Here is a 24,415-nt window from a genome sequence, read left to right on the forward strand (position 1 = left end):
CACAATTTCTGGTCTGTTCCTAGTCCTTCTTAGCAGATCTCAGTGTTCCTTGTGGCCCCAACCATCGATGATACCTAACAACTGTTGTGGAATTTCCAATGGCAGTTGGAAAAAGTGTAAGTACTGATTTGTGCCTTCATCCAATCATAAGCCATCAAATACTGATTGCTCATAATTTACCATATTTACCTGATGGTTTTTGTCTAGTAAGAGTTCTTGTTTATATTTAGAATATAGCGGCTTTTCTGATTTCAGGCCTTTTCTTTTTTCTAGTGTTCAAGAGGGAACAAATCCTCAAACTACCCAACCTCCTTTTACATTGTAGGCAGTTTTATTTATTTGTTTAATATTCTGCCTCGTTCCATAAAAGGTCTTGAGGAGAATGAAGACATTGAATGGCATGGGTCAGTGAGAGAGCAACTGGAAACGACATTCCCCAAATCAAACACTATTTTCTGAAACAATGTCAAGCCCTTACAAGGATGGGAAAATAACGAAGTCACATACCGTGAAAGTCAAGGATTCTCTCTAAGGGAATAAGTGTCCTCGAGCTACTGTCCTCCCAGTACATTTGTGAGCTTAACAGTTTGGAATGTCAACAAGAAGGGTGATTTGGTGCAGAGGGCTGCAAGAGGCTTCGTAGCTCACTCATTGATCAATGTAAGGAGAGGAGTCAAAACTGGAAGCTGTTTGGAAAGAGTAAGCAGACTAATTCACTTTGAATCAACATGTATGAAAGATTTACCTTCCTCAGACATGGACAAATTACAACCAAGAATCCTAAGCAAGCAGATCTCCTAAATACTCTGAAGAAGATGGGGCAGAAAATCTGTTCAATGAATGGTGAGACCCTACGCTGTTTGTCTTTCAACACTCCCCCACTAACCAACCCTTCCAATTGTTCAGTTCAGCCAGGGGGGTGCAATTGGTCACTTTATTTACAATAGTCTTCAAGACCAAATCTAGTTTTGAATTTTTCTATGCTGACTCATAGTTATTAGAAAGAGAGAGAGAGAGAGAGAGAGAGAGAGAGAGAGAGAGAGAAGGAAAAAGAAAAAGGAAAGAAAGAAACAGAAAGAAAGGAGTGAAGGAACAGGATGCAATGGGTCCAGCTGGGGTTCTTTGTCTTCCATGGTCCTTCAAAAGAGGAAGGAGAATTTTGGAAGCCAGCTTTTGGGTGGAAGTTCAATCCTTAGGGAAGGTATTGACCCTTCATAGACATCAGAAACCCTTGCCACAAGTTGCCCAGGATACTCTCAGTTATTAACATGCTTCAGGAAGATCTAAAAGTATAGTTTTATAAAATCACAGACACCTACTCTGCAGACTCTTGCAATCACTTCAGCTGGGACAGAGAAGCCTAGGAGCAGCCTGTTTTAAGTGACCCTAGAACCTCAACCAGAAATAGGCTTGGAAGACCAGGCACAGCCCTGATAGACCAAAGATGTAACAAATGAGCTAGTCTAGAGCAGCACTGTGTAATAGAAATACAATGCAAGTCTTATATGAGATTTCAAATTTACTAGGAACCACATTTTTAAAAAGTAAGAAGAAATGGGGAAAGTGAATGTTGACATTTTATTTAACCCACTATATCTAACATTTTATCACATTTCAACATGTAATCAAAATAGAAACACTTAATAGTTTACATTCTTTTATTCACACCTAGTCTTGAGAAGATGATATATATTTTGTGCCACATGTTGCTTACAACACATGTGACTATTGGCAAATTGGTCTAAAGAAACCACATACAAGTTCTAGTCTCTCAATATGCTAGGATATCAGTATATGCCATGATGTATCAATGGAGTAACTCCAGCGGCATAACTTGGAAACATACAGTTGCACATAGTAACAGGTGAGCTGGATCCCATCTCTGTAGTTGGCATGTGACTCAGGACAAGTCACTGCATTCCTCTTTCTTTATCTGTCACCTGAGGAAGCTGTGCTAGTTGATCTCTGAAGTACATGAGAAGTCTCAGATTTCCAAGGTCTTTGGGACTGTGAAAGACACTGGAGATGGTTTTAAAGATATGTTCACTATTTTTTTGATCCTTGTCCCCACAGAGGTGGAGCCTAATTCCCAGGCCTTCAATATGGGTTGGACTTAGTGACATGCTTCTAGTGAGCAGACTATGGCAGAAGTTATAGGATGCTACTTCTGATATTATGTTATAAAAATATTGAAGCTTTTATGTGGGATTCTCTTTCTTTTTCTCATTACGTGCTCAGGGTCAAGAGAGCTGCCATGCCACAGGATATTCAGTGTATGGGGTGGTTCGAACTGTGAGGAACTGAGGCCTGCTAACATCCATGTGAGTGAGCCTGGGAAAAGATCATGTTCCAGCCAAGCCTTGAGGTGACTACAACCAAGAGGATAGACTGACTATGACCTCACAACAGGCCAAAAACCATAACTACCCAGTTAGCTATTCCTGGATTTCCAACCTACAAAAAAATGAGAATAAAAAAATGTGTCGTTTTAAGTTGCTAAATTTAGGGAGTTTGTTACATAGACACAGCTAGCTGTCACAATACTCCTGGTATATGAGAGACAAGTCGAATGAACTGAAAAAAAAACACTGACTGCAAGTAGGAAGCAAAAAAACATCCTTTCCATCATGCATGGGCACTTCCAGGAAGCAGCAGTGGAAAACAGAACCACCTATCATAATAAGAAACAATAAATGAGCACTTCTGTGTGCTAGACATTGTTCCAAGCACTTTGTATTTCTTAACTCATTTAGTTCTTGCAATGACTTTTGAGATGGGCAGTATTAATACTTCCATTTCACAGATAAGAAACACAAGCACAGCAATTAAGCAATTTGTCCAGAATTATACAGATTTTAAGAGAGAAAACTATGGTTTGAACATTGATTGTTTCTACCTCTATCTATAATGCCTCATACATGAAATTAGGTGGAGTTCTCCCAGGCCTACCCGACAGAGAGACGCACAGATACTCAATAAAAATCCTGGAAATAATGACTTCCCCTCGGAACAGTGTGTGGGTCCCAGAGCTCAACACCTACGATTTGGTTATTTATATGTAGAGATTCTGGCAGCAGCCGCAATTATATATCTGGGGTGCTCTCATATGGGAAGACTAAGGCATTGGCCCAAATTTTCTTAAAAAAATAAGACCTTCTAATATTATACATTCCAAGGTAGCAATTAGTTAAGGAGGATCAATATCATCTGAATTTGTAGGACTTGTTATTTGGGGACCAGACTTTCAGGTAGCAACAATGGGAAGTTGAGATGTTTTAGGGCAGAATGTGCAAGGAACAGTGAGCAGAGCTGTTCTTTTTAACTGGAAATGAAAAAGGGATGTAAAACCACAGCAGATGACCCTGAAGTTCAAGGTTGGTGAGGATTTCCTGTCAGGGAAGGCTGTGAAATTTGAGCCTGTGGAGTTTCCTATTCCAGAATTTCCCCTCTAAGGTTTTTAAACTATAACACTAAGGGAGGAGCGAACTCTATCAGCGAAGTTAGAAACATGACTTTGGGGGCAGGGCTGATTTGGAGCCCTTTAATTTAGTCATGTGTGAGCTTTATAAACTCAGTTAGAGGACCACCATGCCTACACTCCAAATTCCTCAACTATAAAATGAGGATTATAGTAATATCTGTGAATGCTATTAATGATTGATACCTCAAGCTGACCTAATTCAGTTTGGTCTTGCACAATTACTGCTCCCTTTTTGAGTAATGTAGGTAGCTTTAATTAATTAATTAATTAGAGGCAAATGAGCCCATCTCCCCCTAATCACCCCACCAGGTGTTATGTAACAGTAAAAGCAATTCTCAGAGAGAAATTCATCCCAAGTATAAATATTTATATGCAAGCAGGTACCAAGGATGAATTCTTGACTTCTTTCTTTGTTCTGCTAAATATTTCTACAGATCCTTGTCCAGAAGTTTTGCTTTAAGCAAATGAAAAAAAGATTCCAGTAGCAGAAGTGAGCCCTAGTCAGGTAACAAGTCTTTCTAATATTTCTATTCCTAAGCTGAAGAGACTTTTCAAAAGTTGGCAGACTCCTGGACTTGTTCACCCATTCATGCAAGGTGGGGAACCCTGCATAGTGTCTCCACACAAGCCACAGGCGCTCGAACACAGTGGAATCCCAGTTCCACTAATGGAGCACTGCTTCTGATACCCACTACACCAATTTACCAGGCTTCTGAGATTCACTAAAAATAAATGGCTTATCTTTTGAAGTACAGAGGTGTGATCTGTACTGGATCTCAAAATGATAGTGTTTCCTGATTTTCACTGAATAAATACTGCCACCATACTGATTTTAAGTCATTAACATGACATTCCTGAATGCAGAGCTAAAGGAGATGGATAAAACAGCTGTCATGAGCTGGTTCAAGCCAGCCCCTGGACACCACTGAGTGTGGTCTTATGATCTGTGTTTTCCAAATGCTGCCTACTCTAAGCAACATCCAATGTTAACAAACAGCTTTGTGTTCATTACCTAATGTTGCATAAAAAATTAACACCAAGCTTAGCAGCTGAATACAACACATATTTATTGTCTGTTTCTGTGGCTCGAGAATCTTGGTTTGACTCAGCTGCTATTCCTTTACTCTGAGGTCTCTTAGAAGGCTATAATCAAGGTATCCGCTTCGTTCACGGTCTCACTAGAAGGTCTGACTGGAGAGGTATCCACTTCTAAGTTCAATCTAGAGGGTGTGGGCCTCAGTTTCTGCCAGAAGTTACCTAGAGGCTGCCCCCAGCTCCTTGCCATGTGGATGTCTCTTGCCTCAGTATCACATCCAGCATGGAAGAAAAGGCAGTGAGAAAGAAAGAGAGTGCTAGCAAGAGAGAGAGTGAAGGAAAGACTGAAGTCATACTGTTTTGTAATCGAATGTTAAAAGTGATATCCCTTCATTTTTACCATATTTCATTTGTTGGAAGCAAATCACTGGGTTCAGTCCACATTAAAAGCTAAGGTTTTACAAAAGGGTGTGGATACCAGTAGGTGGGAATCACTGAGAGGTATTTTTAAAGCAGTTAAGTTCCTATAGTAAAGATGAAAATTACCTCTCAAGTATATGCCGCATTATTCATGTGAAAGTATTTCAAATTGAATTACAAGCAATATGAACAAAGGCAATACAGGCTGAATAATAAGCTCAGTAAATATCCAACATCTCTTCTCCTTCTTGTCTCTATGGAATGGGCACCCTGGAAAGGCACAGTTACAGGTAACAATGTGTAAGAGCTCCAATTTGGCCAGTACAATGCTGAAAATATTTAAAGTTCTTTAAAACACTTGCCCTCTTCCTTTCCCCACAGACTCACCATTCCCTTTAGTCTGACATACAACATATTCACTTTGTTACATTGGCAGTCTGGTCCTGCAAGATTTGCCTGAGGGACCCCTTGACACTGATAATTGTAATCTGCAGGTAATCCTCATTTGAACACTATCTGTGATCTCCTCCCTTCCGCTAAGCCTATTTGTCACTCAACAAATACTTCTCCAATTGTTCAAGAAACAATGCTAGACAAGCCATAAGACATACAGTTGAAATAAAATATAGCCCCTTGGCCTGGCCAAATGAGCTATGTCTTATTTGATTTTTTATTTCAAACTCTGGTGTTTCAAAAATAGTCAATGTAGTGGGAGAAACAACAGCAAAGGGCCGGGAAAATTCAGAAAACAAACCTCTCTCATTCTGCGGCCAGAGGGGTCCTCCGACACCACACAGAAGCTATGTAAAGTGATCCAGGAAGACCCTCAAAACATAGCCAGACATCACATACTTTGGTTCACAAAGTATGGTCCCCAGACCAGGAGCTTAACCACACTTGGAAGTTTGTTAGAAATGCAAGCTCTTGGGATCCATCCCAGAATTCCTGAATCAGTAATTCTGATGGGGCCCAGGATTTGCGTACCACAAAGCTTGTCAAGTGATTCTGATAGTTCCCCTAGTTTGAGAATCACTGCAATACAGCATGCCTGAACTGAAAGGCATCTTAGGGATCATATGCTCATCTCTTGCTATAGAGACAGGAAACTGAGGTGCCAAAAAGTGACATGACTCGTTAATTTTACGTAACTAAGGAGCAGCTGCCTCCCTCAAGCACAGGCATTTTGAGTCCTAAGATTTCAAGCAGACTAGGGGCTGGGCTCCCTGTCAGCCCCAGGCTCCCGCCTAAACCCATTCCTTGGCTCCAAGTGTACTAAGCACCTCCGTCCAGTCATGCACAGCACGTCCTGCCAGGTTTGCAGGTGTGATTCATGTACTCAGAGGTGTGCCACTGGAAGAGTTAAACAATTACCAACCCTTGCTGGCCTTGCTGCTCCTTAATGCCACATACCTGCCCCATTACCTGCAAAGGTGAGCTCAGACAGAGGCCGCACTAGGGAACACCTCCTGGGAAAATGCCACCGTGGAGGGGGCTGGGATGGGGCTGCTGGAGGGCCACTGTGTTTGTACAATTAACGTTTGGACAATAAACCGGAACCTTCCCAACATACCTAGACCACAGGGTCATGGTGAAGGGCACAGAATTCATGGTATATTCTGAATCACCTTATGGAATTACCAGACCAACAAGGCACATTATGTGAGCTGGTGAACAGGCTGTAAATAAAACAACAAGAAGTAATACTGAACAGAGGGAAAAAAAAGGTCCCTTATTAATATGAAAGACAGAGATTTTTACCTCCATCCTTCCATATACATGGTGGCTGGGGAGAAAGAGATGAGAAGGAAGCCCTCTAGAATTTTTCCAAGGCCACTATCACTATGAATGAGACTGGAGAACAATGATAGAACTATAAAGCACATGTCCTTATCTGGGCTACTGGATACTTTTTAAGTTATTTTTGAATCCTCAAGTCAAGTTCCAAATATATTTAGAAATGATCGATCATGAGGGATAGAGGAAGGCTAGGGATGGAGAGAAATAAGGAGAGGTTATTCTGGATCCAGAGCTACATGTTATTTACAAGCAAATTAAGAATTTAGGTAACATCACATAGGAATGATCTCTGAATTCACAAGTACCAATTACAATGTGGAAGTCTGTTTTGAACAGTGCTTCTCAACAGGGAACAGGAAGGAGCTCATGTTTCTGAATCTCAAAAGCATTTTAAAAATGCATATATCCCAGGGTGCATGGGTGGCTCAGTCAGTTAAGTGTCTGACTCTTGATTGCAGCTCAAGTCATGAGCTCACGGTTTGTGGGTTCGAGCCTCTGCACTGTCAGCAGGAAGCCTACTTGGAATTTTTCTCTCTTTTCCCTGTCCCTTGCTTGCACTCTCTCTCTCAAACAAACATATCCCTTCTCTGGATATAGAATAAATCTCCTGGAGCTGGGAATGGGGGACCTACTTTCCAGGGTATTCTCATATACAATACCACCTGGTCTCAGCACACTCCCACCAATGCCCCTTCAATTCCAACAAGGGTACAAAAAATATGAATATGCAATTAATAGAAATTCTAAAAACCCACAGTACTAGACTTTGTTTCTGAAAGAGATGAGCCAAATCTTAATCATCTCTGAATTCTTACACCCTAGCACAAAGGTCTAAAATGAATGGTCCCCTGCTCAGGCTAGTCTACAGACTTGCTTTATATGATGTGGTATACACAATGCTTATTTGTAAACTAAAGTTTTGAAAAAATAAAATAAAATGAAGCTTTGCATTAGCTACTGCAGCAGATCTTACTTCTCAAAGATGAGTGTGACACTACTTCCTGGCCCACATGCCTGTCTAGAATGTGATTTTGTCACCACCCCACCAGGAGGCAGACATTTAAATCTGGTGGGCTTGTAACTACTTTAACCAAATACTATGGCTGAAGTGATATGCATGACTTCTAAGACTGGGTCATAAAAAGCCATGAAGCTTTCTTCTCATTTGTGGGGATACTGGTGCTTGATACCCTGAGCCACCATGGAAGAAGCCCCACTGTTCTGAGGCTGCCATAATGTAAGGAAATCAGGCCACATGGGGAAGCCACATGTAGTTGCTCCAACAGGCAGTCTTGGTTATTGGGTCTTCCCAACTCAAGAATCAGACACAAAAGGAAACAGGCCTTTAGAGATTCCAGCCCCCAGCCGTCCAGTCTCCCCAGCTGAGGCATCAGAGAAGATGGTGGAGTCCAAATGAAACATCACCACTTTGCCTGTGAATGCTAGCCCAAAGAGTCCCTGAGAATAAGAAAATGGTTGTTTGTAAATGAATAAGCTTTGAGTTAATTCCTTATGCAAAAAATAGTAACCAGAATAGTTTCCAACATTTATTCACAGAGCTTTCCCATAACATTTCACAGTTTCTTGAAAAATTGGAGGATATGATAAACTCCCTGCATATACAATGGCTAGTAACTGATAGGAAACACAGTCAATAGACACGTAGTCTCCAGTTTTCCACAGTTGTTATCCCTAACACTATGAACTAAGGTCTGATGGTATCAATTGTTAAAACCAGCCTCTTGTTTTTCTTACACAGCAGAACTACATGCTTCAAAGTGGGTAAACAGAAGACAGAGGGCCTGAATATTTTATATCAGCACTTTCTTGCCTGGTTCCTGTATGTGCTTTGAGTTTGCAACCCCTGACCTAGAATATAATAGGCACATAATAAATATTTGTTGCATTTCGAAATCAACCCATCCTTCTTCTTGTGATTTTATATTTATTTCTGGATTCTGCTGATAAAAATTTCTTCTCCCATAGGTTTAATGGTGCTTACAATACCTTTTTATCTCCCTCCTTTTCTTGCTTTCTTTCCTCCTTTCTTCCCTCCTTCCTTTCTTCCTTCTATACTTTTGTAACTGCATCCATGTCTGTATCTCATGCCACTGCACACTGGCTGTCCATTCATCTCCCATTCAGAATGCAGAGTGATAAAAACAATAGCTTTCAAAATGGAAAAGGCTTGTCCCTTAGCAGAAGTACTGTTTTTGTTCACAGAGCACCTGCCTTAGAAGGATTTAGGGATTTCTTTAAAATCTAGAAACCAAGGTCCCAACTCACACTCAGCAACCAGACTGAGGGCACTGGGACAGCAATCTGGACCCCAGCAGGTGTTTCACATGATTTTTGTGCATAGTGTTGTTTTAGAAATACATCCAGCCATTTTCTTTTTTTAAGTTTACTTTATTTATTTTTAGACAGAAGAGCACGCACAAGCAGGAAAGGGGCAGAGAGGGAGAGAGAATCCCAGATAAGCTCTGTCCTGTCGGTGTGATGCAGGACTCAATCCCACAAACCATGAGATCATGAGCTAGGTCCAAATCAAAGTCAGGCACTCAACCAGGTTAGCCACCCAGGCACCCCAATCCACCCATTTTCAAGAAGCTAAAATAGAAAGTAGTTTCTACTATCAAACTCTGGGATTGCAAAGACAGATCTGGTATGAGCAGGGTGACAAGTCTAGGGGCACTACTGAAGATCAGGGAGCATGTGGAGGTGGCAGGACAATGAGAAGTTAGTCAGGACCTCCAATAGCACAGAGACAAGGAGATCAGCTGAGGAAAGCAAGCTTAGGCAGGAGTCCTTGTCATTGGGTTTATTAACCTGGACAAGGAGAACATTTCACCTTGTTTGTACTAATCTCTGAATGAAATACTTTAATTCTATGAATAGGCAATAAACCGAAGAAGCATTAGCAAGACCCATGACTCTACACTAAAAAAAATGACGGATGTTTTTATATTGTAGAGATATCTTATAGTGCCATTTTCACTTATGACTATTTCAAAATGATAATAGTTTTTAGGTCCCTTGCTAGATCTTACTATTTAACAGACTATTACAGAAACACATCTATTACTATATTGCAAATTAAATTTTTTCTGATATATAATTAATTTTTTGTAATATAAAAACTATATTTTATGGATTTAAAACATTACCCAGAAGAAAGTCCAGAGGCTTAACCAGACTGTCAAAGATCCATGTACCTGAAGCCCTAGATTAGAGAAACAGGCAAACTATGGAGAAGCCAGACTGGTCTTTCCAAGTATGCCAGAAAGATCCAGCCTGACACCTTCCATGTGTGCCTCTCCCAGAGACAGAAGGGAGCTAAGACAGGTGACAGGGATAGAAGAACCCTCCAGGTACACTGAGCATCCAAGCCATTCCTCCTGGGTGCCTCTTGGTATAGACTGCAGCTTTTACCCTGTGGCCAGCAGTCTGTCAGACAGAAACTATGGTGTAGGCCCAGACTGGAACATACAAGGTTGAGAGTCCATCTTCTGGAAGCCAGACTCAGTGGTCCAGCCTCGCACCGCATATCTCCAGGCCTACTTTAGCTGGCCATCCTTCTCAGGCGCCATCCTTATAGGTAGCTTAAGCATCCTTCTTAAGCACCACATTTCCACAGGCTGGAAATGACGTAGTCACACTTGCTGACAAGCAAAAGATGAATTCTTTCATAGAGATCCTGAGAAGGGCATACAAATCTCATATTAAAAACAGAAATCCTTCATTCCAAGCTGATGGGCCAGCACTGTGTGAGGCCATTTACTCATCTTCACAAAGAAACCTACAGAGTTGGGTTTTTTTCCCCCAAGATCCATGTTACTATCTCCATTTCCCTTGTGAAGAAAAAGAGGCTTGGCATCTTACCATGTACCAGAGGTACGTCCTGCCATGTACCGGACCATGGACTGCGCATTGTACTCTCATTTCCTCATATAATCTTTACACAACCTTATATTATTGTGGCTGTTTGGTAGATGAAGAAATCAAGGACTGAAGAATGTGCTCAAGGTTCCATAGAGGAACTGAGTATTTCCTTAGAAGATTTGGATCCAGGCTTCTGATAGAAAGTTCACATACTCTTCCTTATATCAGGGCTTCTGGTCCTCATTGTACCACTTATGTTAATGCCCCCCTAGACATACATATTGTCCACTAGTTGGCATTATAGAAACTTCCAGGGAAAGGGAGTAGGAGGTTTCCACATCTCAGAAGTGTGAAGCCTTTGGGGCTAGTTCTTCAGGCCAGAATCTTGCAGACCTCCCCCTACTGTCCCTCATGTCTTCTGCAACTTGAGTCAGCAGCGAAGTAAAAGCCACAAAGAGAGTCCCAGGAGGTGTGGTGTGACCAGGAATAAACACAGGCAGGGAACATTTGAACCAAAATGCACTGAAACTTGACAGCCAGGACATGCCAGGACACACCAGTTCATGGCTCATAAAGGTTGCAACTCTTATTGTGAACATTCACCGTCACTTGGTTAAAACAATACTGCTAATAATACCACCTGCTGACACTATTGGGGGGTTCTCTGGTATTTGGGGGTACAGCATGATGTAAGCTTTACTGCAGCGAAAGGGCTATGAAACCACAGGCAAATGGACATTTTCTGGATCTTCAAGGGAGGAGATGCAGGGTAGGGTTAAGAGGTGGAATTTCCCTGGCTCATTCCATGATGCCAAGACCAAGGTTAGAAATGAACTGAACCACCTTGTAAAAAGCATTATATATAAAGTCATCTGTTTACCTCAGCTGCTGCTGTCACAAGCCCCATGTTCCTATCAAGGGTTGAAAGCAAACACTGTAAGAACAACATCGTTTCTGATTCTCTCCTAAGACCTGATTCAGTTACAAAATGGGCTTATGAACTTAAAATTATGGGAAAGGAGGAGGGAAAGGAAAGACAAGAACTCTTTTATTTAGCATCTTATTCACAATGAAAATTGGCACAGAAGCCAACCACATACATTAACATAGCTTGGGCAAGTTTAAAGCTTATGAATACATTTCTGTGGAAAAATGTGAATATGGAAAATCCCCTATTTTGCCCTTTCCAAAAAAGCAAGTAGTTCTGGGCTCCATGTGTATATGTAACCTCACTTAGAAACTGGGAAAAGCCAAGTGGGACTAAACTGGGGGAGTCTGGGTCTGAAGGTGCAGAGGGTCTGCTACCTGGGAGCCAGAGTGGAAAAGAGCTTACGATTCACTCACCAGTAAGGCTTCATCATAAGTCACAGAGAGGAAGCCCAAGCGGAATAGGGTGAGGCTCTTAGCATCTCTCTGATAATACATTTTTATCTGTTGCAGAAGATTCACTATTATTAGAAGAGGAAGACAGAACTCTTTCTGATCATGCTCAAAATACACCAATTAAAAGGATAGTTAAAGAACTCTACAGAGCAATAGCCAGGAGTCTGAGATGGTGATATTGTCATTGAGTTTTTCTTCATACATTTTTTCCTCAAGGACCATTTAAGTATTTAGAAACACAAACTAACTCATCCTCTTAAAGACAGCCTTGAGGGTAGAAGCTTCTGAAGCTATTTCTTTTTTGTTTTAGTTATTTTGCAGGTTCTAGTAGGTGTTTTGCCTCACAGTTTCCCTAGAGAATAAGGAATGTAACTGTTCATTCACAGACAGGGGAAAACAGTTTTGAGATAAACACACTAAGGAAACTGTCCACAACTGCAGAGCACCATCTTTCAGTCTGTCTGTCTGCCATCCCTCCATCCATCCCACAAATATTTACTGACAGCCCGAAGGGGATTTCCCTATGCAACTGCAAAGGTCTGTAGAAGCCCTGGGGAAATACTCATAATTCCTGAAACTCATCTTCACTGCTTAGCCTCAAGAGCTAGAGCAGTGTTGGTCCTGGTGGAGGAGATAGAATGCAAAGGCTGTAATGTAAGAAAGAGATAATTTATGAACCAAGTGGAATTCTGAATTAAATATATAAGCAACTGCTTTGCTAGAAATGGTCAAATAAGGAAAGGTAATGATTAGAAAACAACAATCAACACATTTCCAGGAAGGATTCAGTAAGTATTTATTGAGTACCTACTATGCACACAGCAAACTCTGTACTATGCCCTAAGAACACGGACAAACTCATGACTTGTTCATGGCACTCCCAGTGCAACTGTGAAGGCAAACAGGAAACAATGTATCCAGCACATGCTAAGTGCTGCAGCCTCAGTGAGAGTGGAGTATAGAGCACATGACTGGTCTGTAGAGGCTCAGAGAAAAAGCAGCATGTACCAAAGTCTTGCTGTGGGAAGCAGCTTCTGAGGAAATGTCCGAAGGCCAGTGTGGGTGGAGTGGCTGGTCATCTAAGGCCTTATAGGCTATGCTGAAGGCAACATAAGGTTATTTAGGGTTTAAAACAGGAAAGATACTATCATGTTTGCTTTTTAAACTATGCTTCTGGCTTCTGGAAATAGAATGGCTGGTGGTGGCAAATGGTAGAAGTAGAAAGACCACTAAGGCAGAAATTCAGGCAAGATAATAGTAGCAGAATTTTCATCTTTCAGGTAGAGATGGAAAATATAAGAGGTGGACTTAAAAGCTATACAGAGGAAAAAGCACTGCAAGAGAGGAAATCAGAAATGCTCCTTGGAAACCAAAGGAATGGGAAAGGAAGGAAATGCCTCCACCGTGAGTGGTTAATGGAGGCGTGGTGGGTATTGCAGAGGACAAGGTGGGGATGGAGCAAAAGGCACTCCAAGCTCTGACAGGTTCATGCCAGCAGACAGGTGGTTGTGGGTAAACTGTTCTTCTCCTCCTCCAGCTTAGCTATAGGGAGAGAAGGGTTGAATCGAACTTGCTTCCAGAATGTCAGATACATCTCTGCTTACTCTCCTCTTTCCTGGAGGCTAGATTTTTCCATTCTTTCTCTGCTATGACATTTCTAGGCGTAAAATCCAAAAACTGAAGAAGGAAATGGCAAGTTTTTGATATTTCATACTACAGTTTCTCAAATTTAGAATAAAATTCATCAATAGTAATCATATTAAATATTAACTATTAAATTTAAAAAATAATATTAAAATATTAAAACTATTTGACCCTAATTTTTGGAAATCACAAAATAAGAGACTGGTGGCCTGAAATTATAGTGCTGTTTTCCCTTTAGCCCAAACCATATATACCTTTCCTCTTCAGAGATTACAAATGTGCCCTTGCATGCACTTGAGAATATGCGACAGCCAACCCTGCCCACACTGGAGGTACCACTCTGCCTGCAGGTCACTTATCACTGCATTTATTGTTGGAAAACAACAATTACCCTGGACTTTTTGTTAATGAGCTTTATAAATTACTAATCAATTTAGTATATATTAAATGATTATATTTATATAAATAAATAGTTTATAAATAAACTGTAATTAAATGATTAGGAAGTTGGGCCTGGATATCATATGAATTTGTCATAACTTTACTCAACTGAGTGTATAAATTTGGCAGGTGATATTTTTAAAGTAGAGCACGTGTCATTTTGTCAATCTGTTATTCAAAAGCTAACTTTGAACATCACCTCTAATAGCAAAATGGACCAAGAACTTTAAAAGTAAATAATGATAATAATATTTTTGTATCTCTCATAAATACTTCCAAATATTCCAGGTTGCTTGTGTGTGTGTGTGTGTGTGTGTGTGTGTGTGTGTGTGTGTGTGGAGGGGGAGTTATGGAATGAAGATAGGTAGGTAGAGAATAGAAGGTGGTTCTTGTTATTTTTCAAAACCAGTTCATCTTTTCTAATGAGTCACACCACTGTCTCTAAGCCAAGTCCTTCCACATCCCCACTGGCCTCGGCTTTGGGAATCCTAAGTGTGACTCATGGGTCATGATCCTGAAGACAGAGCCCTATATTTCTCCAAAAACAATTTTAGGCCCCTTTGCCTGTGATGCAATGATACAACTCCATATAAATCAGTAGGAGCTTTTATGGGTTGACTAATATGTTAACACCCTGTGATCCAGAAATGGAGTTGCCTAAACTTTTTTTAGGCTGGGTCATATAAATTGTGTCTCAGGTGGTGTTCTAGAGTTTTCAGTGTCTTCTGAGATGATGTGGCAGATGAGGTGAGGTTAACAAATGGGTGATTAATACGGATGACTGTATAATCCTTAACCATTTTTTGTTGGAAAGATATCAATTCCTTTGCATTTATGTTGGCTCTTAACTTTATGTCATCATTCTTAGAACAGCAGAACTGCCCCTAGTCCCCAGTATAGGAGCTAGATATCATAATATTTGATCTTCAAGACTTGTAAACACAATACTATTCAGCCCTATTTGAAAAACTGAATGAATTCAATTTCTAATTACTTTTTTCTCCAACACTTAAATTAGCTTTGTAAAACTTGTCACCCAAAGAGTCTACACTTTTTGCCATCTTAATAAGTCCCACTGAAAGTCAACCAATATCATTCAGAAGACAGATGAGATAATATCACGTGTGAAAAAAATAGAAACAAAATATTTTTTTAAAAAATCAAGTTCTTTTCAATTCAATGTATCTGTTATTAAAAGATAGGGTTTTGAAACCAACCTGGGATAGCAAAAGTGTGTTTTACTATAACCAGCTCGTTGCTGTGTGGAGCCCTGAAAAAGATACTGGTTCTGAGGAAGAATGATCACACTGATTACAATACCTACCATAGGCTCATAATTGGGGAACAGTAGTTTTAGTGACATCTCTGCCATTCACACACTACTGCCAAAGCCAGAATATTAAAAATTATTTTATTCTAAATAAGATGAAATACAATACAGAGATAACACATTAGCTAATACAGTCCCATTCCTGTAAGTACTCTGTGTCTTTCCTCACTCAAGAAAGCCCTGTTATCAACATCAGAGAGGCTGGTCAGTGAAGAATATCCTGACACCAGAGAGGTAAGCTCTCTCATCCTCTCCCATGGCTTCAACCTTCAACATATTCAGTGACTTTCTAATGTTTATTCTTCAAACCAAGAAACTTCCCTGAGTCTTGGATTCTATTTTCTATCATTTGTTAGACATCTTCATCTCAAACATGGAAAACTTAAAAAAATATAACTTTTTATTCTAAGATTCCTCTTTGTACATTTTGTATTCCACTAACAGTATCATTATGAATTCAGACTAGACCCTTAAAGTCAGTCCTCTTTTTCTCTCAACTACTCCATACAATCAGCCACCAAATCCTTGACTACTATCTATACCTTAAACCTAACATCATTTCTTTATGTATTGGTTTTTATAGCTGCAACAAAATATATTACCAAAAAATTTAGTGGCTAAACATAACGCAACTTATTATCTTGTGGTTTACTTGGTAAGAAGTTTGGGTTAGTTAAGTCCTTTCATCAGAGTCTGGTTATGTTTTCATCTGAAGGCTTTGGGGAAATATCTGCCTCCAAGCTCTTTCAAGCTCTAAACAGAATCCAGTTCCTTAGAGTTGTAGAACTGAGATCCCATTTCCCTGCTGGTAGTCAAGCTGGGAGCTGCTTTCCGCTCTTGGAGGCCCATGTTCCAAGCTCTATGGCCCTTCCATATTTAAAGTTAGCGATGGGGAATCCCTCCTATCAAATTCCTCTCACAGTTTGAATCTCTCTAGCCAGGAAGATCCTAACCCCTTTTTAGGTCAGGCTCACTCAAGATAATCTCCTTTCCTTAAAGTCACCTAATTTGGAACCTTAACTATTTCTGCAAAATCTCTTCACAGCAGCACCGAGACCATGCTTGATAGAATACTGGGAGAAATTTGTGTATACCAGGGCATGTGTTGGAGAGATTATGAGAGAAGTTTCTGTCTTCTGATTTTCCATGGTCCATTGCTTTAGTTGAGGCCCTAACAATCTCTGCATAGATCATTAAAATAACCCTCCAACTCTGTCTTCAAGTAGATTCTCCCAAAATCAGAACTTGAGATAATGATGCAAGTTTGGGCAGTCTATCTGCAAGGTTAGCCAAGGAAAAACCCATGGAGAAATAAGGAAGTGAAAGAGAAAAGGAAAAAACCAATACAAAGTATTTTAGCAACTAGGGCTCATCTCTGCTGAGGAAGGGGAGGAAGCTAGCATATTTATCTTCCAATTCTCATCATTATTGCTTGAGAGCCACTGCTACTTGCTCCATAAAGGTTCTCTGAAATTTTTTCTTCTTGTATACCTAAATAAAACGCTGATCTGATACCATCCTCTCTTTTTAAAAAACATCTATCTGTCATACGATCAACACACTGTATTTCATGAGCATCTACAATGTGCAATGCATGATTGTCATGTCATTGTGGACTCAACAGTCACATATGGAGCTTTTAATCGGAGTGACCAAAAAAAATAAACTACAAATTCTTTAGTATAGCTCATATGTCCTTCCAAATCTAACATGAACCTATTTGGCAGCATCTCCTCACCTTCTTCATTAAAATCATCCTCCATTCAGGTCACCTAAAGTTCTTTCTCAGTGTTATTAGAAAATACTGCACTCTTTCATACATCCATCAACTTTGCTCACTGTAAAATGTTTTTCCCTCCCTTCCTTCCAGAGAAACTTGATTAGAAATCTACTTCCTCTGAGACCATCCTGACCTCTGCCTCAATAGCATTTATCACTGTTATTACTTGCATCTCAGGGCCCACTGCATAGGAGGCCCATCTGGAACAAATGCATTCAAAAATCATGAGAAAAAAAGCAACAATGTAAGATTGTATTCTTTTTGATTTAAAGAATTGTTTCATGATTCCCTTTTGTTTTAGATTTTCATGTATGGAATTGCTATGACTTTCAGATATGCATGCATGTAGGTAGATAGGAGAACAGGTAAAGGGATAGACGAATAGAAATTGATAGATAAACATCTGTGGAAAGACAGATACAGAGCTAAAACAAAAATAGTAATGTTTGATATTCTGGGACTCAGGAAAATAATCAGCTAGTCACTATGCCCTTGAGGCTAGTTTTGTTATTGTTATTGTTTAGCTCTACTGAAGTATAGTTGACAAATTAAAAATGTATTTATTTAAAGTGAACAATGGTTTGATATATATAAGCACTATGAAATGATAACCACAATCAAGCCAATTAAAATGTCCATCACTTCACATAGCAATGTCTGTGTGTGTGTGTGTGTGTGTGTGTGTGTGTGTGTGTGTGTGTGGTAAGAAGACTGAATCTCTACCCTTTCAGCAAATTTCAAGTATATAATACATTATTGTTAGCCAGAGTTACCATGTTGTACATTAGATCTCCAGAACATACTCATCTTGTATGACCAACATCTCCCCATTTCCCCCAACCCTCAACCTCTGGAAACCAAGATTCTACTCTGTGCTTCTAGAATTTAACAATTTTATTTTATTTTTTATTTTTAAATTTTGTTTCGTGAGCTCTACACACAATACAGGACCTGAAAGCATGATCCCAAGATCAAGAGTCACATGCTCTACCTACTGAGTAATCCAGCCACACCAAGTTCACCTATTTTAGATCCACATGTAAGTGAGATCATGCAGTATTTGCCTTTTTGTGACTGTCTTATTCCATTTAGCATAATGTCCTCCAGGTTGATCTATATTGTCAGAGATAGCAGGATTTCCTTTGTTTTTAAGGCTGAGTAATATTCCAATGTATATTCCACATTTTCCTTATCCATTATTTCTCAGAGGACACTTGTGTTGTTTCCATATCTTGGCTATTGTGAATAATGCATCAATGAAAATGGGAATGCAGATATCTCTCTGAGATATTGATTTCATTTCCTTTGGTTATATAGTCAGAAGAGGGATCATTGGAACATATTCTAGTTCTATTTTTTAATTAAAAAAATTTTTTTTAGTGTTTATTTATTTTTGAGAGAAAGAGAGAGAAACAAGGTGCAAGTTGGGAGGAGCAGAGAGAGAGGGAGACACAGAATTCAAAGCAGGCTCCAGGCTCTGAGCTGTCAGCACAGAGCCTGATGTGGGGCTTGAACCTACAAACCACATGATCATGACCTGAGCAGAAGTTTGGTGCTTAACCGACTGAGCCACCCAGGTGCCTCTAAATTTTAATTTTTTGACGGTATTTCCATTACTCTTTTCCATCCTGGATGTACCAATTTACATCCCTATCAATAGTGTACAAAACGTTTCCTTTTCTTCACTTTTCTCTACCCTCATCAACACTTGCCATCTTTTGCCTTTTTGATAATGGCCATCCTAACCGTTCTGAGGTGATAACTCAGTAATTTTGAGTTGTATTAGTAATGTTGAGCACCTTGTCATTCAGCTGTTGGATTTCTGTATATCTTCTTTTGAGAAATTCCTATTCAGTTCTTTTCCATTTTTTCCTCGGGTTGCTGCTTTTGTTTGTCTGTTTGTTTGTTTTGATATTGAGTTATCTGAGTTTCTTATATATCTTGAATATTAACTCTTTTTCAAATACATGGCTTACAAATATTTTCTCCAATTCAGTAGTTTGCCTTTTACTTTGTTGGTTGTTTCCTTTGCTGTGCAGAATCTTTTTCGTGTGATGCAATCTCATTTTTTTCCTTTTGTTTGCCTGTGCATTTGGGGTTTTATCTAAAAAAAATCACTGACTAAACCACTATCACGAATTTCTTCTAGTCAGCTTTATCGCTTCAGGTCTTCTGTTTAAATTTTTTAAATGCTTGTTTGTTTTTGAGAGAGAGACAGACAGAACATTGGTGGGGAGGGGCAAAGAGAGAAGGAGACATGCAATCTGAAGCAAGCTTCAGGCTCTGAGCTGTTAGCACAGAGCCTGATGCAGGGCTCAAACCCATGAACTGCAAGATCATGATCTGAGCCAAAGTTGAATACTTAACAGACTGAGCCACCCAGGTGGCTCTTCTGTTTAAATCCTTAATCCATTTTGAGTTGATTTTTTTTATGCAAGGTGAAGTAAGGGTCCAATTTCATTCTTCTGGGTGTGGATATCCAGTTTTCCCAGCACAATTTATTGAACACACTATCTTTTCCCCATCTGTATTTTTCCACCCCTGTTGAAAATCAGTTGACCATAAATATGTGGATTGATTTCTATCTTCCCTATTTCTGTTCCATTCATCTGTATGTCTGATTTTATGCCAGTGCCATCCTGTTTTGATCATTATAGCTTTGTAATATCATTTGAAATCAGGAAGTGGGATGCCTCCAGCTTTGTTCTTCTTGCTTAAGATTGCTTTGGCTATTGGGGGTCATTTGTGGTTCTACATCAATTGTAAAATTGCTTTTTCAAGTTCTATAAAAATGTAACTGGGATTTTGATAGAGTTGCATTGAATCTATAAATCATTTTGGCTTGTATGGATATTTTAACAATATTAAGTTTCCAATCCATGAACATGGAAAGTTTTTCTATCTATGTCTCCTTTAATTCCCTTCATCTATGTTTTATAAATTTCAGTGTACACATCTTTCACCTCTTTGTGCATTCCTAAGTATTTCATTCTTTTTGTTGCTATTACAGTTGAATTATTTTCTTAATTTCCTTTTCAGATAGTTCATTGTTTATATATTAGAAATGTCACTGATTTTTGTATGTTCATTTTGTATCTTATAACTTGGATCTGGTTCTAAAGCTGAAGGTCTTGTAGACATACGGGTTGGAAAAGCAATGCCAAATTTATGTACAGAATATCCCTTTTCTTTTGAGAAAGAATCTTTTTTCAACATATCTTCATGTTTTTTTCTTTTTCTTCCCCCTTTACTTCCTAGACCAAGTACTTGGAAATATATAAATAAATGTATCTGACTTACTGAAAAGGTTACATTATTTAAAAACTCAGTTTTATTCCTTAAAGCCCAGTGCACATTGTAAAGTAGATATAAGTAATTTCTATTAAGCAATATGAAGACATTTAAAATCACATTGAGTCCTACAAAGCAAAAGATGTCTCATACTGCCACTAGAAATGAACTCATGGACTTAGAAATTTGAGGTACATAGTTGGGATTCCTTTTGTTTCCCTTGAGTCTTTCTTGGTTCATGAAAACTGCCTGTTCTAGAATATATTTCTCTTCCTTAAAACATTCCTTTTAATAACTGTTACTGCTATTATATGCTAAGGATTGTGCTATGTTATTGAGATTTCAAGAATAAGATTGAAAAAAATACATAAAGAAATGTTACCTGTCTTAATAAATATTACTTTGTCTCATAATAAATAATACTTTATCTCAATAAACATTATACCAAACAGGCCCAGATTTTTCAAAATTCAGATAGGAAAGGCCTGACCTATTGGAGTTTTACAGTTACCTGCAAACAGTATCCTTTCAGATTTCAGATAATTAGCAAGTCAATGTTTACAATACAAAAAGAATACTTCTGGCATGAAATATGCAAGATCAAGGTCTTCCAGAGGTCCAGAAAAGCTTTAAATAAGTTCCTATAATATTAAAAAATAAGGAAGTATTATCATTTGATTTTAAAAATTGCAAAATATTTTAGATATTTACCTTGATTGTGGTAACACTTTTAATTTTAAAATACTATGCAATATAATTGTGATGGTCATAAAATTAGCACATATATTTACAAATAATATTATTTTATAGTTCCTTAGAAATTATATGATCCAGTTAAAATGACATGAGTTTGATGTTGCAGGAGGGGTATCTATGGAATTATTTTTGACCTCTGTTAACAGTACACTTGTGTGTACAACTTCATTTAAAGAAAATGTAAAAAATATTATTTATACACTAATTTGAATATGGAAAGTATAAATATAAGGTCACAGTGATGGGGCCCAGTGACATGCCTTGGTCAAAAGGGAAAACTGGCTAATATTCTGAAGTTGTCACCAGCCAGGACCCTGGCATACATGAGAAGGAGTATTTAACTTTGGAAATGCTCCCTGTCTTTAAGAGTTAAGACTAACTTCTTTCTCTGCATTCCCTCTCTTCACCCGTAAACTGAAATCCTTCCTGCCATTAATCATAACAATACCTTCTGATGTAAACAGCAAGTACTCTATCACCACCTATAAAACAATATGCTTGATCTATGACATAGAAGGGTGATTCCCAATCACAGGAGAATGGTAATACCAGGGCTGGGGGAAATGAGACAAAGATCTGGAAATGAGATAAGGGAGGAAAGAAAAATGGAGGAAGAGTGAAGAAAGGAAGGAAGGAAAAAAGGCAAACAGGCAGAGAAGGAGAGAGAAAGGAAGAAGAAGAAAGCAATAATATTTTTCAAGTAAGAAAGGGCAGGCAGGAGACCTTGTCTAACAGGGTAAAACCAGAAAGGTGCATAATCTCCAGGGCCTTTCCAACACAGACATTGAACCTCGGGCTCCAGCCCTTCCCAACAATGAAACGATAGGAGAATTCAGGACCCGGGCACTGCTCCGACATAACTGTGGACAGATTTTCCCCCATATGTTTACAGAATTCCGAAAGTACAGAAATAGCTGTTGAGCTCTAAGCAGTTTTTGTAAAATTACCCCAGCTCGGAGATGTTTTCATTCTACCCTGGGGACTCTTTGGTGAAATCTAAATAAGTGGAAAGGTTCAGCTATTTTGGAGTTTTCCTTGTGCTAAATAATATTCTGTAGATTGGATTAAAAGCAGGAAAAAAGTAGATATTTTCATATTCACATAAATCAAAATGGCTGAATGTTTAAAACAAACAAAAAAGTGTCTTCGGGCTAAAACCAATTATGGAAATTCTTAGCCAAAAAGGATAACTTATTAGATCATTTATAATGAGCACAACATGCAAATGAAAACTGGTGTCCCTTCCTCAGCTACCACAAACATTATGATGTTTTCTATTTATAAAAATGATCACAATAAGGTTGTAGAAAGCCCATGGTAGGACGATCTGGACAAGGGTCGATAAAAATTCTGCCTGATCAACACTGATTGCAGCGATAGTCAGCTACACAGTGGGTAAATTTTCTTTCTCTTGTAATTCTCTTCATTAACTTCACTGGTTCTTAGGGATTATTTTTTAAGTTAATTAATTAACAAAAGCACAATGAGAACAACCCTATTCACCTGATGAGTTCTCACTCATTCTTCAGATAGCAGCTCAAACAACACTTCCCCGGAAAAGCTTTCTCTGACCATAAACCCCCAACAAAACCAAACTAAATATATATATATATATATATATTACAGCCCCTAATCAGTTTCTGTCTCTCCCTTAGAATGGAATCACCAGAAGTGCAGAAACAATGTTTCATTGTAATAGCCCCATGCCTAACCTTTAGTGAATACTCTCAGCAAACATTTATTGGAAGGAAGGAGGGAAAGAGGGAAGGAAGGAAGGAAGGAAGGAAGGAAGGAAAACTATCCTTAATTTCTAAATAATATAATTGTCCAGAAGCAGATGTTTCCAGAATAGACAAAGTGAGCAGCTAAACCATGTCAGGGCACTGAATCTATTTCACTGTCTGTCTCTTGGTTTCCCTCTTATCATCAAGAGATGGCTGCCACAATTATGAACACATATCCTCACAAAACTGGGTTTAAACCCAGTAAATACTGAAAGAAGAGATCACATCTTAAACATCAGTCTCTTACTAAGGAAGAAAATTCTCAGAGACCTAATGAACAGATTTCTTCCTCAGTTCCCACTGGCCAGGATATGCCCTTAGCCAACCTTCCTTGCAGGGGAAAACAAAGTGTTTGGCATTTTCCATATCTACAAGAGGAGGGCTCAGTGGGCAAAAAGAAAGAGTAGATAGATGTATACTATGAGGCAATCAAGTGTCTGCCAGAGGGACTTAAGATTGTATTCTTGACTCACCATTTTTAAAAAGTATATAATTAAAATATAAGCCCTGTTGGACCATGAGAACATGGGAAGAGCACGTTCTGCCCATAGCTTCTCCTAGTCCAAAGAGGCAGAAATGCAGGAGAATCCAAAAATGCTTCATGAAATGAAATCCAATGTCTGATAAGAAAAGAGCCCTGTCAGGGCACCTGGCTGGCTCAGTCGACAGAGCATGCAAATTTTGATCTCAGGTTGTTGAGTTGGAGCCCCATGTTGGGTATAGAGATAACTTAAAAATATATATATTTTTTAAAAACCACCCAGTCAACATTATGACCTCAAAGATTATTTTTTTTAATTTTTTAAAATGTTTTATTTATTTTTGATACAGAGAGAGACAGAGCATGAGAGGGGGAGGGGCAGAGAGAGAAGGAGACACAGAACCGGAAGCAGGCTCCAGGCTCTGAGCTAGCTGTCAGCAAAGAGCCTGACGTGGGGCTCGAACCCACGAATGTGAGATCATGACCTGAGCCGAAGTCGGAGGCTTAACCGACTGAGCCACCCAGGCACGCCCAAAGATTATTTTGAAGTCCTGTTTGTTAGGTCAGAGAAATGTAGCAGAAATGTATCCTGTTTCATCTTGCTATCCATAGGCTGTTGTTTAACTGATGGCTCCAGTCCATTAGTGGCTGTCATTATAACAAAATGGTTTTGTTGGATCTAGTAGTATACATGCACTTATTACTTCTTTTATTCCCTATAAACGTAAAAGCTGCTTTCAAATACCTACCAGGTCAACCAAACATTCAATGAACTCCATAAAACAGGCCATGTTTGGGAAAACAAAAGGATCACAGACAACTCAAAGTTAGGTATAGCATCTGACATATCTTTATAAGTGTACTAAAACCCAATATAATTGAAAAGTCAAAAAATGCAGAGAGTCAACTC

General features: G+C 39.1%; 1 long non-coding RNA gene across 1 annotated transcript; it reads left to right on the forward strand.

Moving 5' to 3' along the window:
- The first annotated feature begins 606 nt into the window (after positions 1-606).
- Positions 607-8,585, forward strand: LOC115275336. The gene is made up of 4 exons (XR_003901497.1): positions 607-843; positions 2,239-2,365; positions 3,916-3,986; positions 8,493-8,585. It is a non-coding gene; the product is annotated as an uncharacterized LOC115275336 (long non-coding RNA).
- The last annotated feature ends 15,830 nt before the right edge of the window (positions 8,586-24,415 follow it).

Source organism: Suricata suricatta, chromosome 12 (genome assembly GCF_006229205.1).
Source record: "Suricata suricatta isolate VVHF042 chromosome 12, meerkat_22Aug2017_6uvM2_HiC, whole genome shotgun sequence".
Lineage (NCBI taxonomy): Eukaryota > Metazoa > Chordata > Mammalia > Carnivora > Herpestidae > Suricata > Suricata suricatta.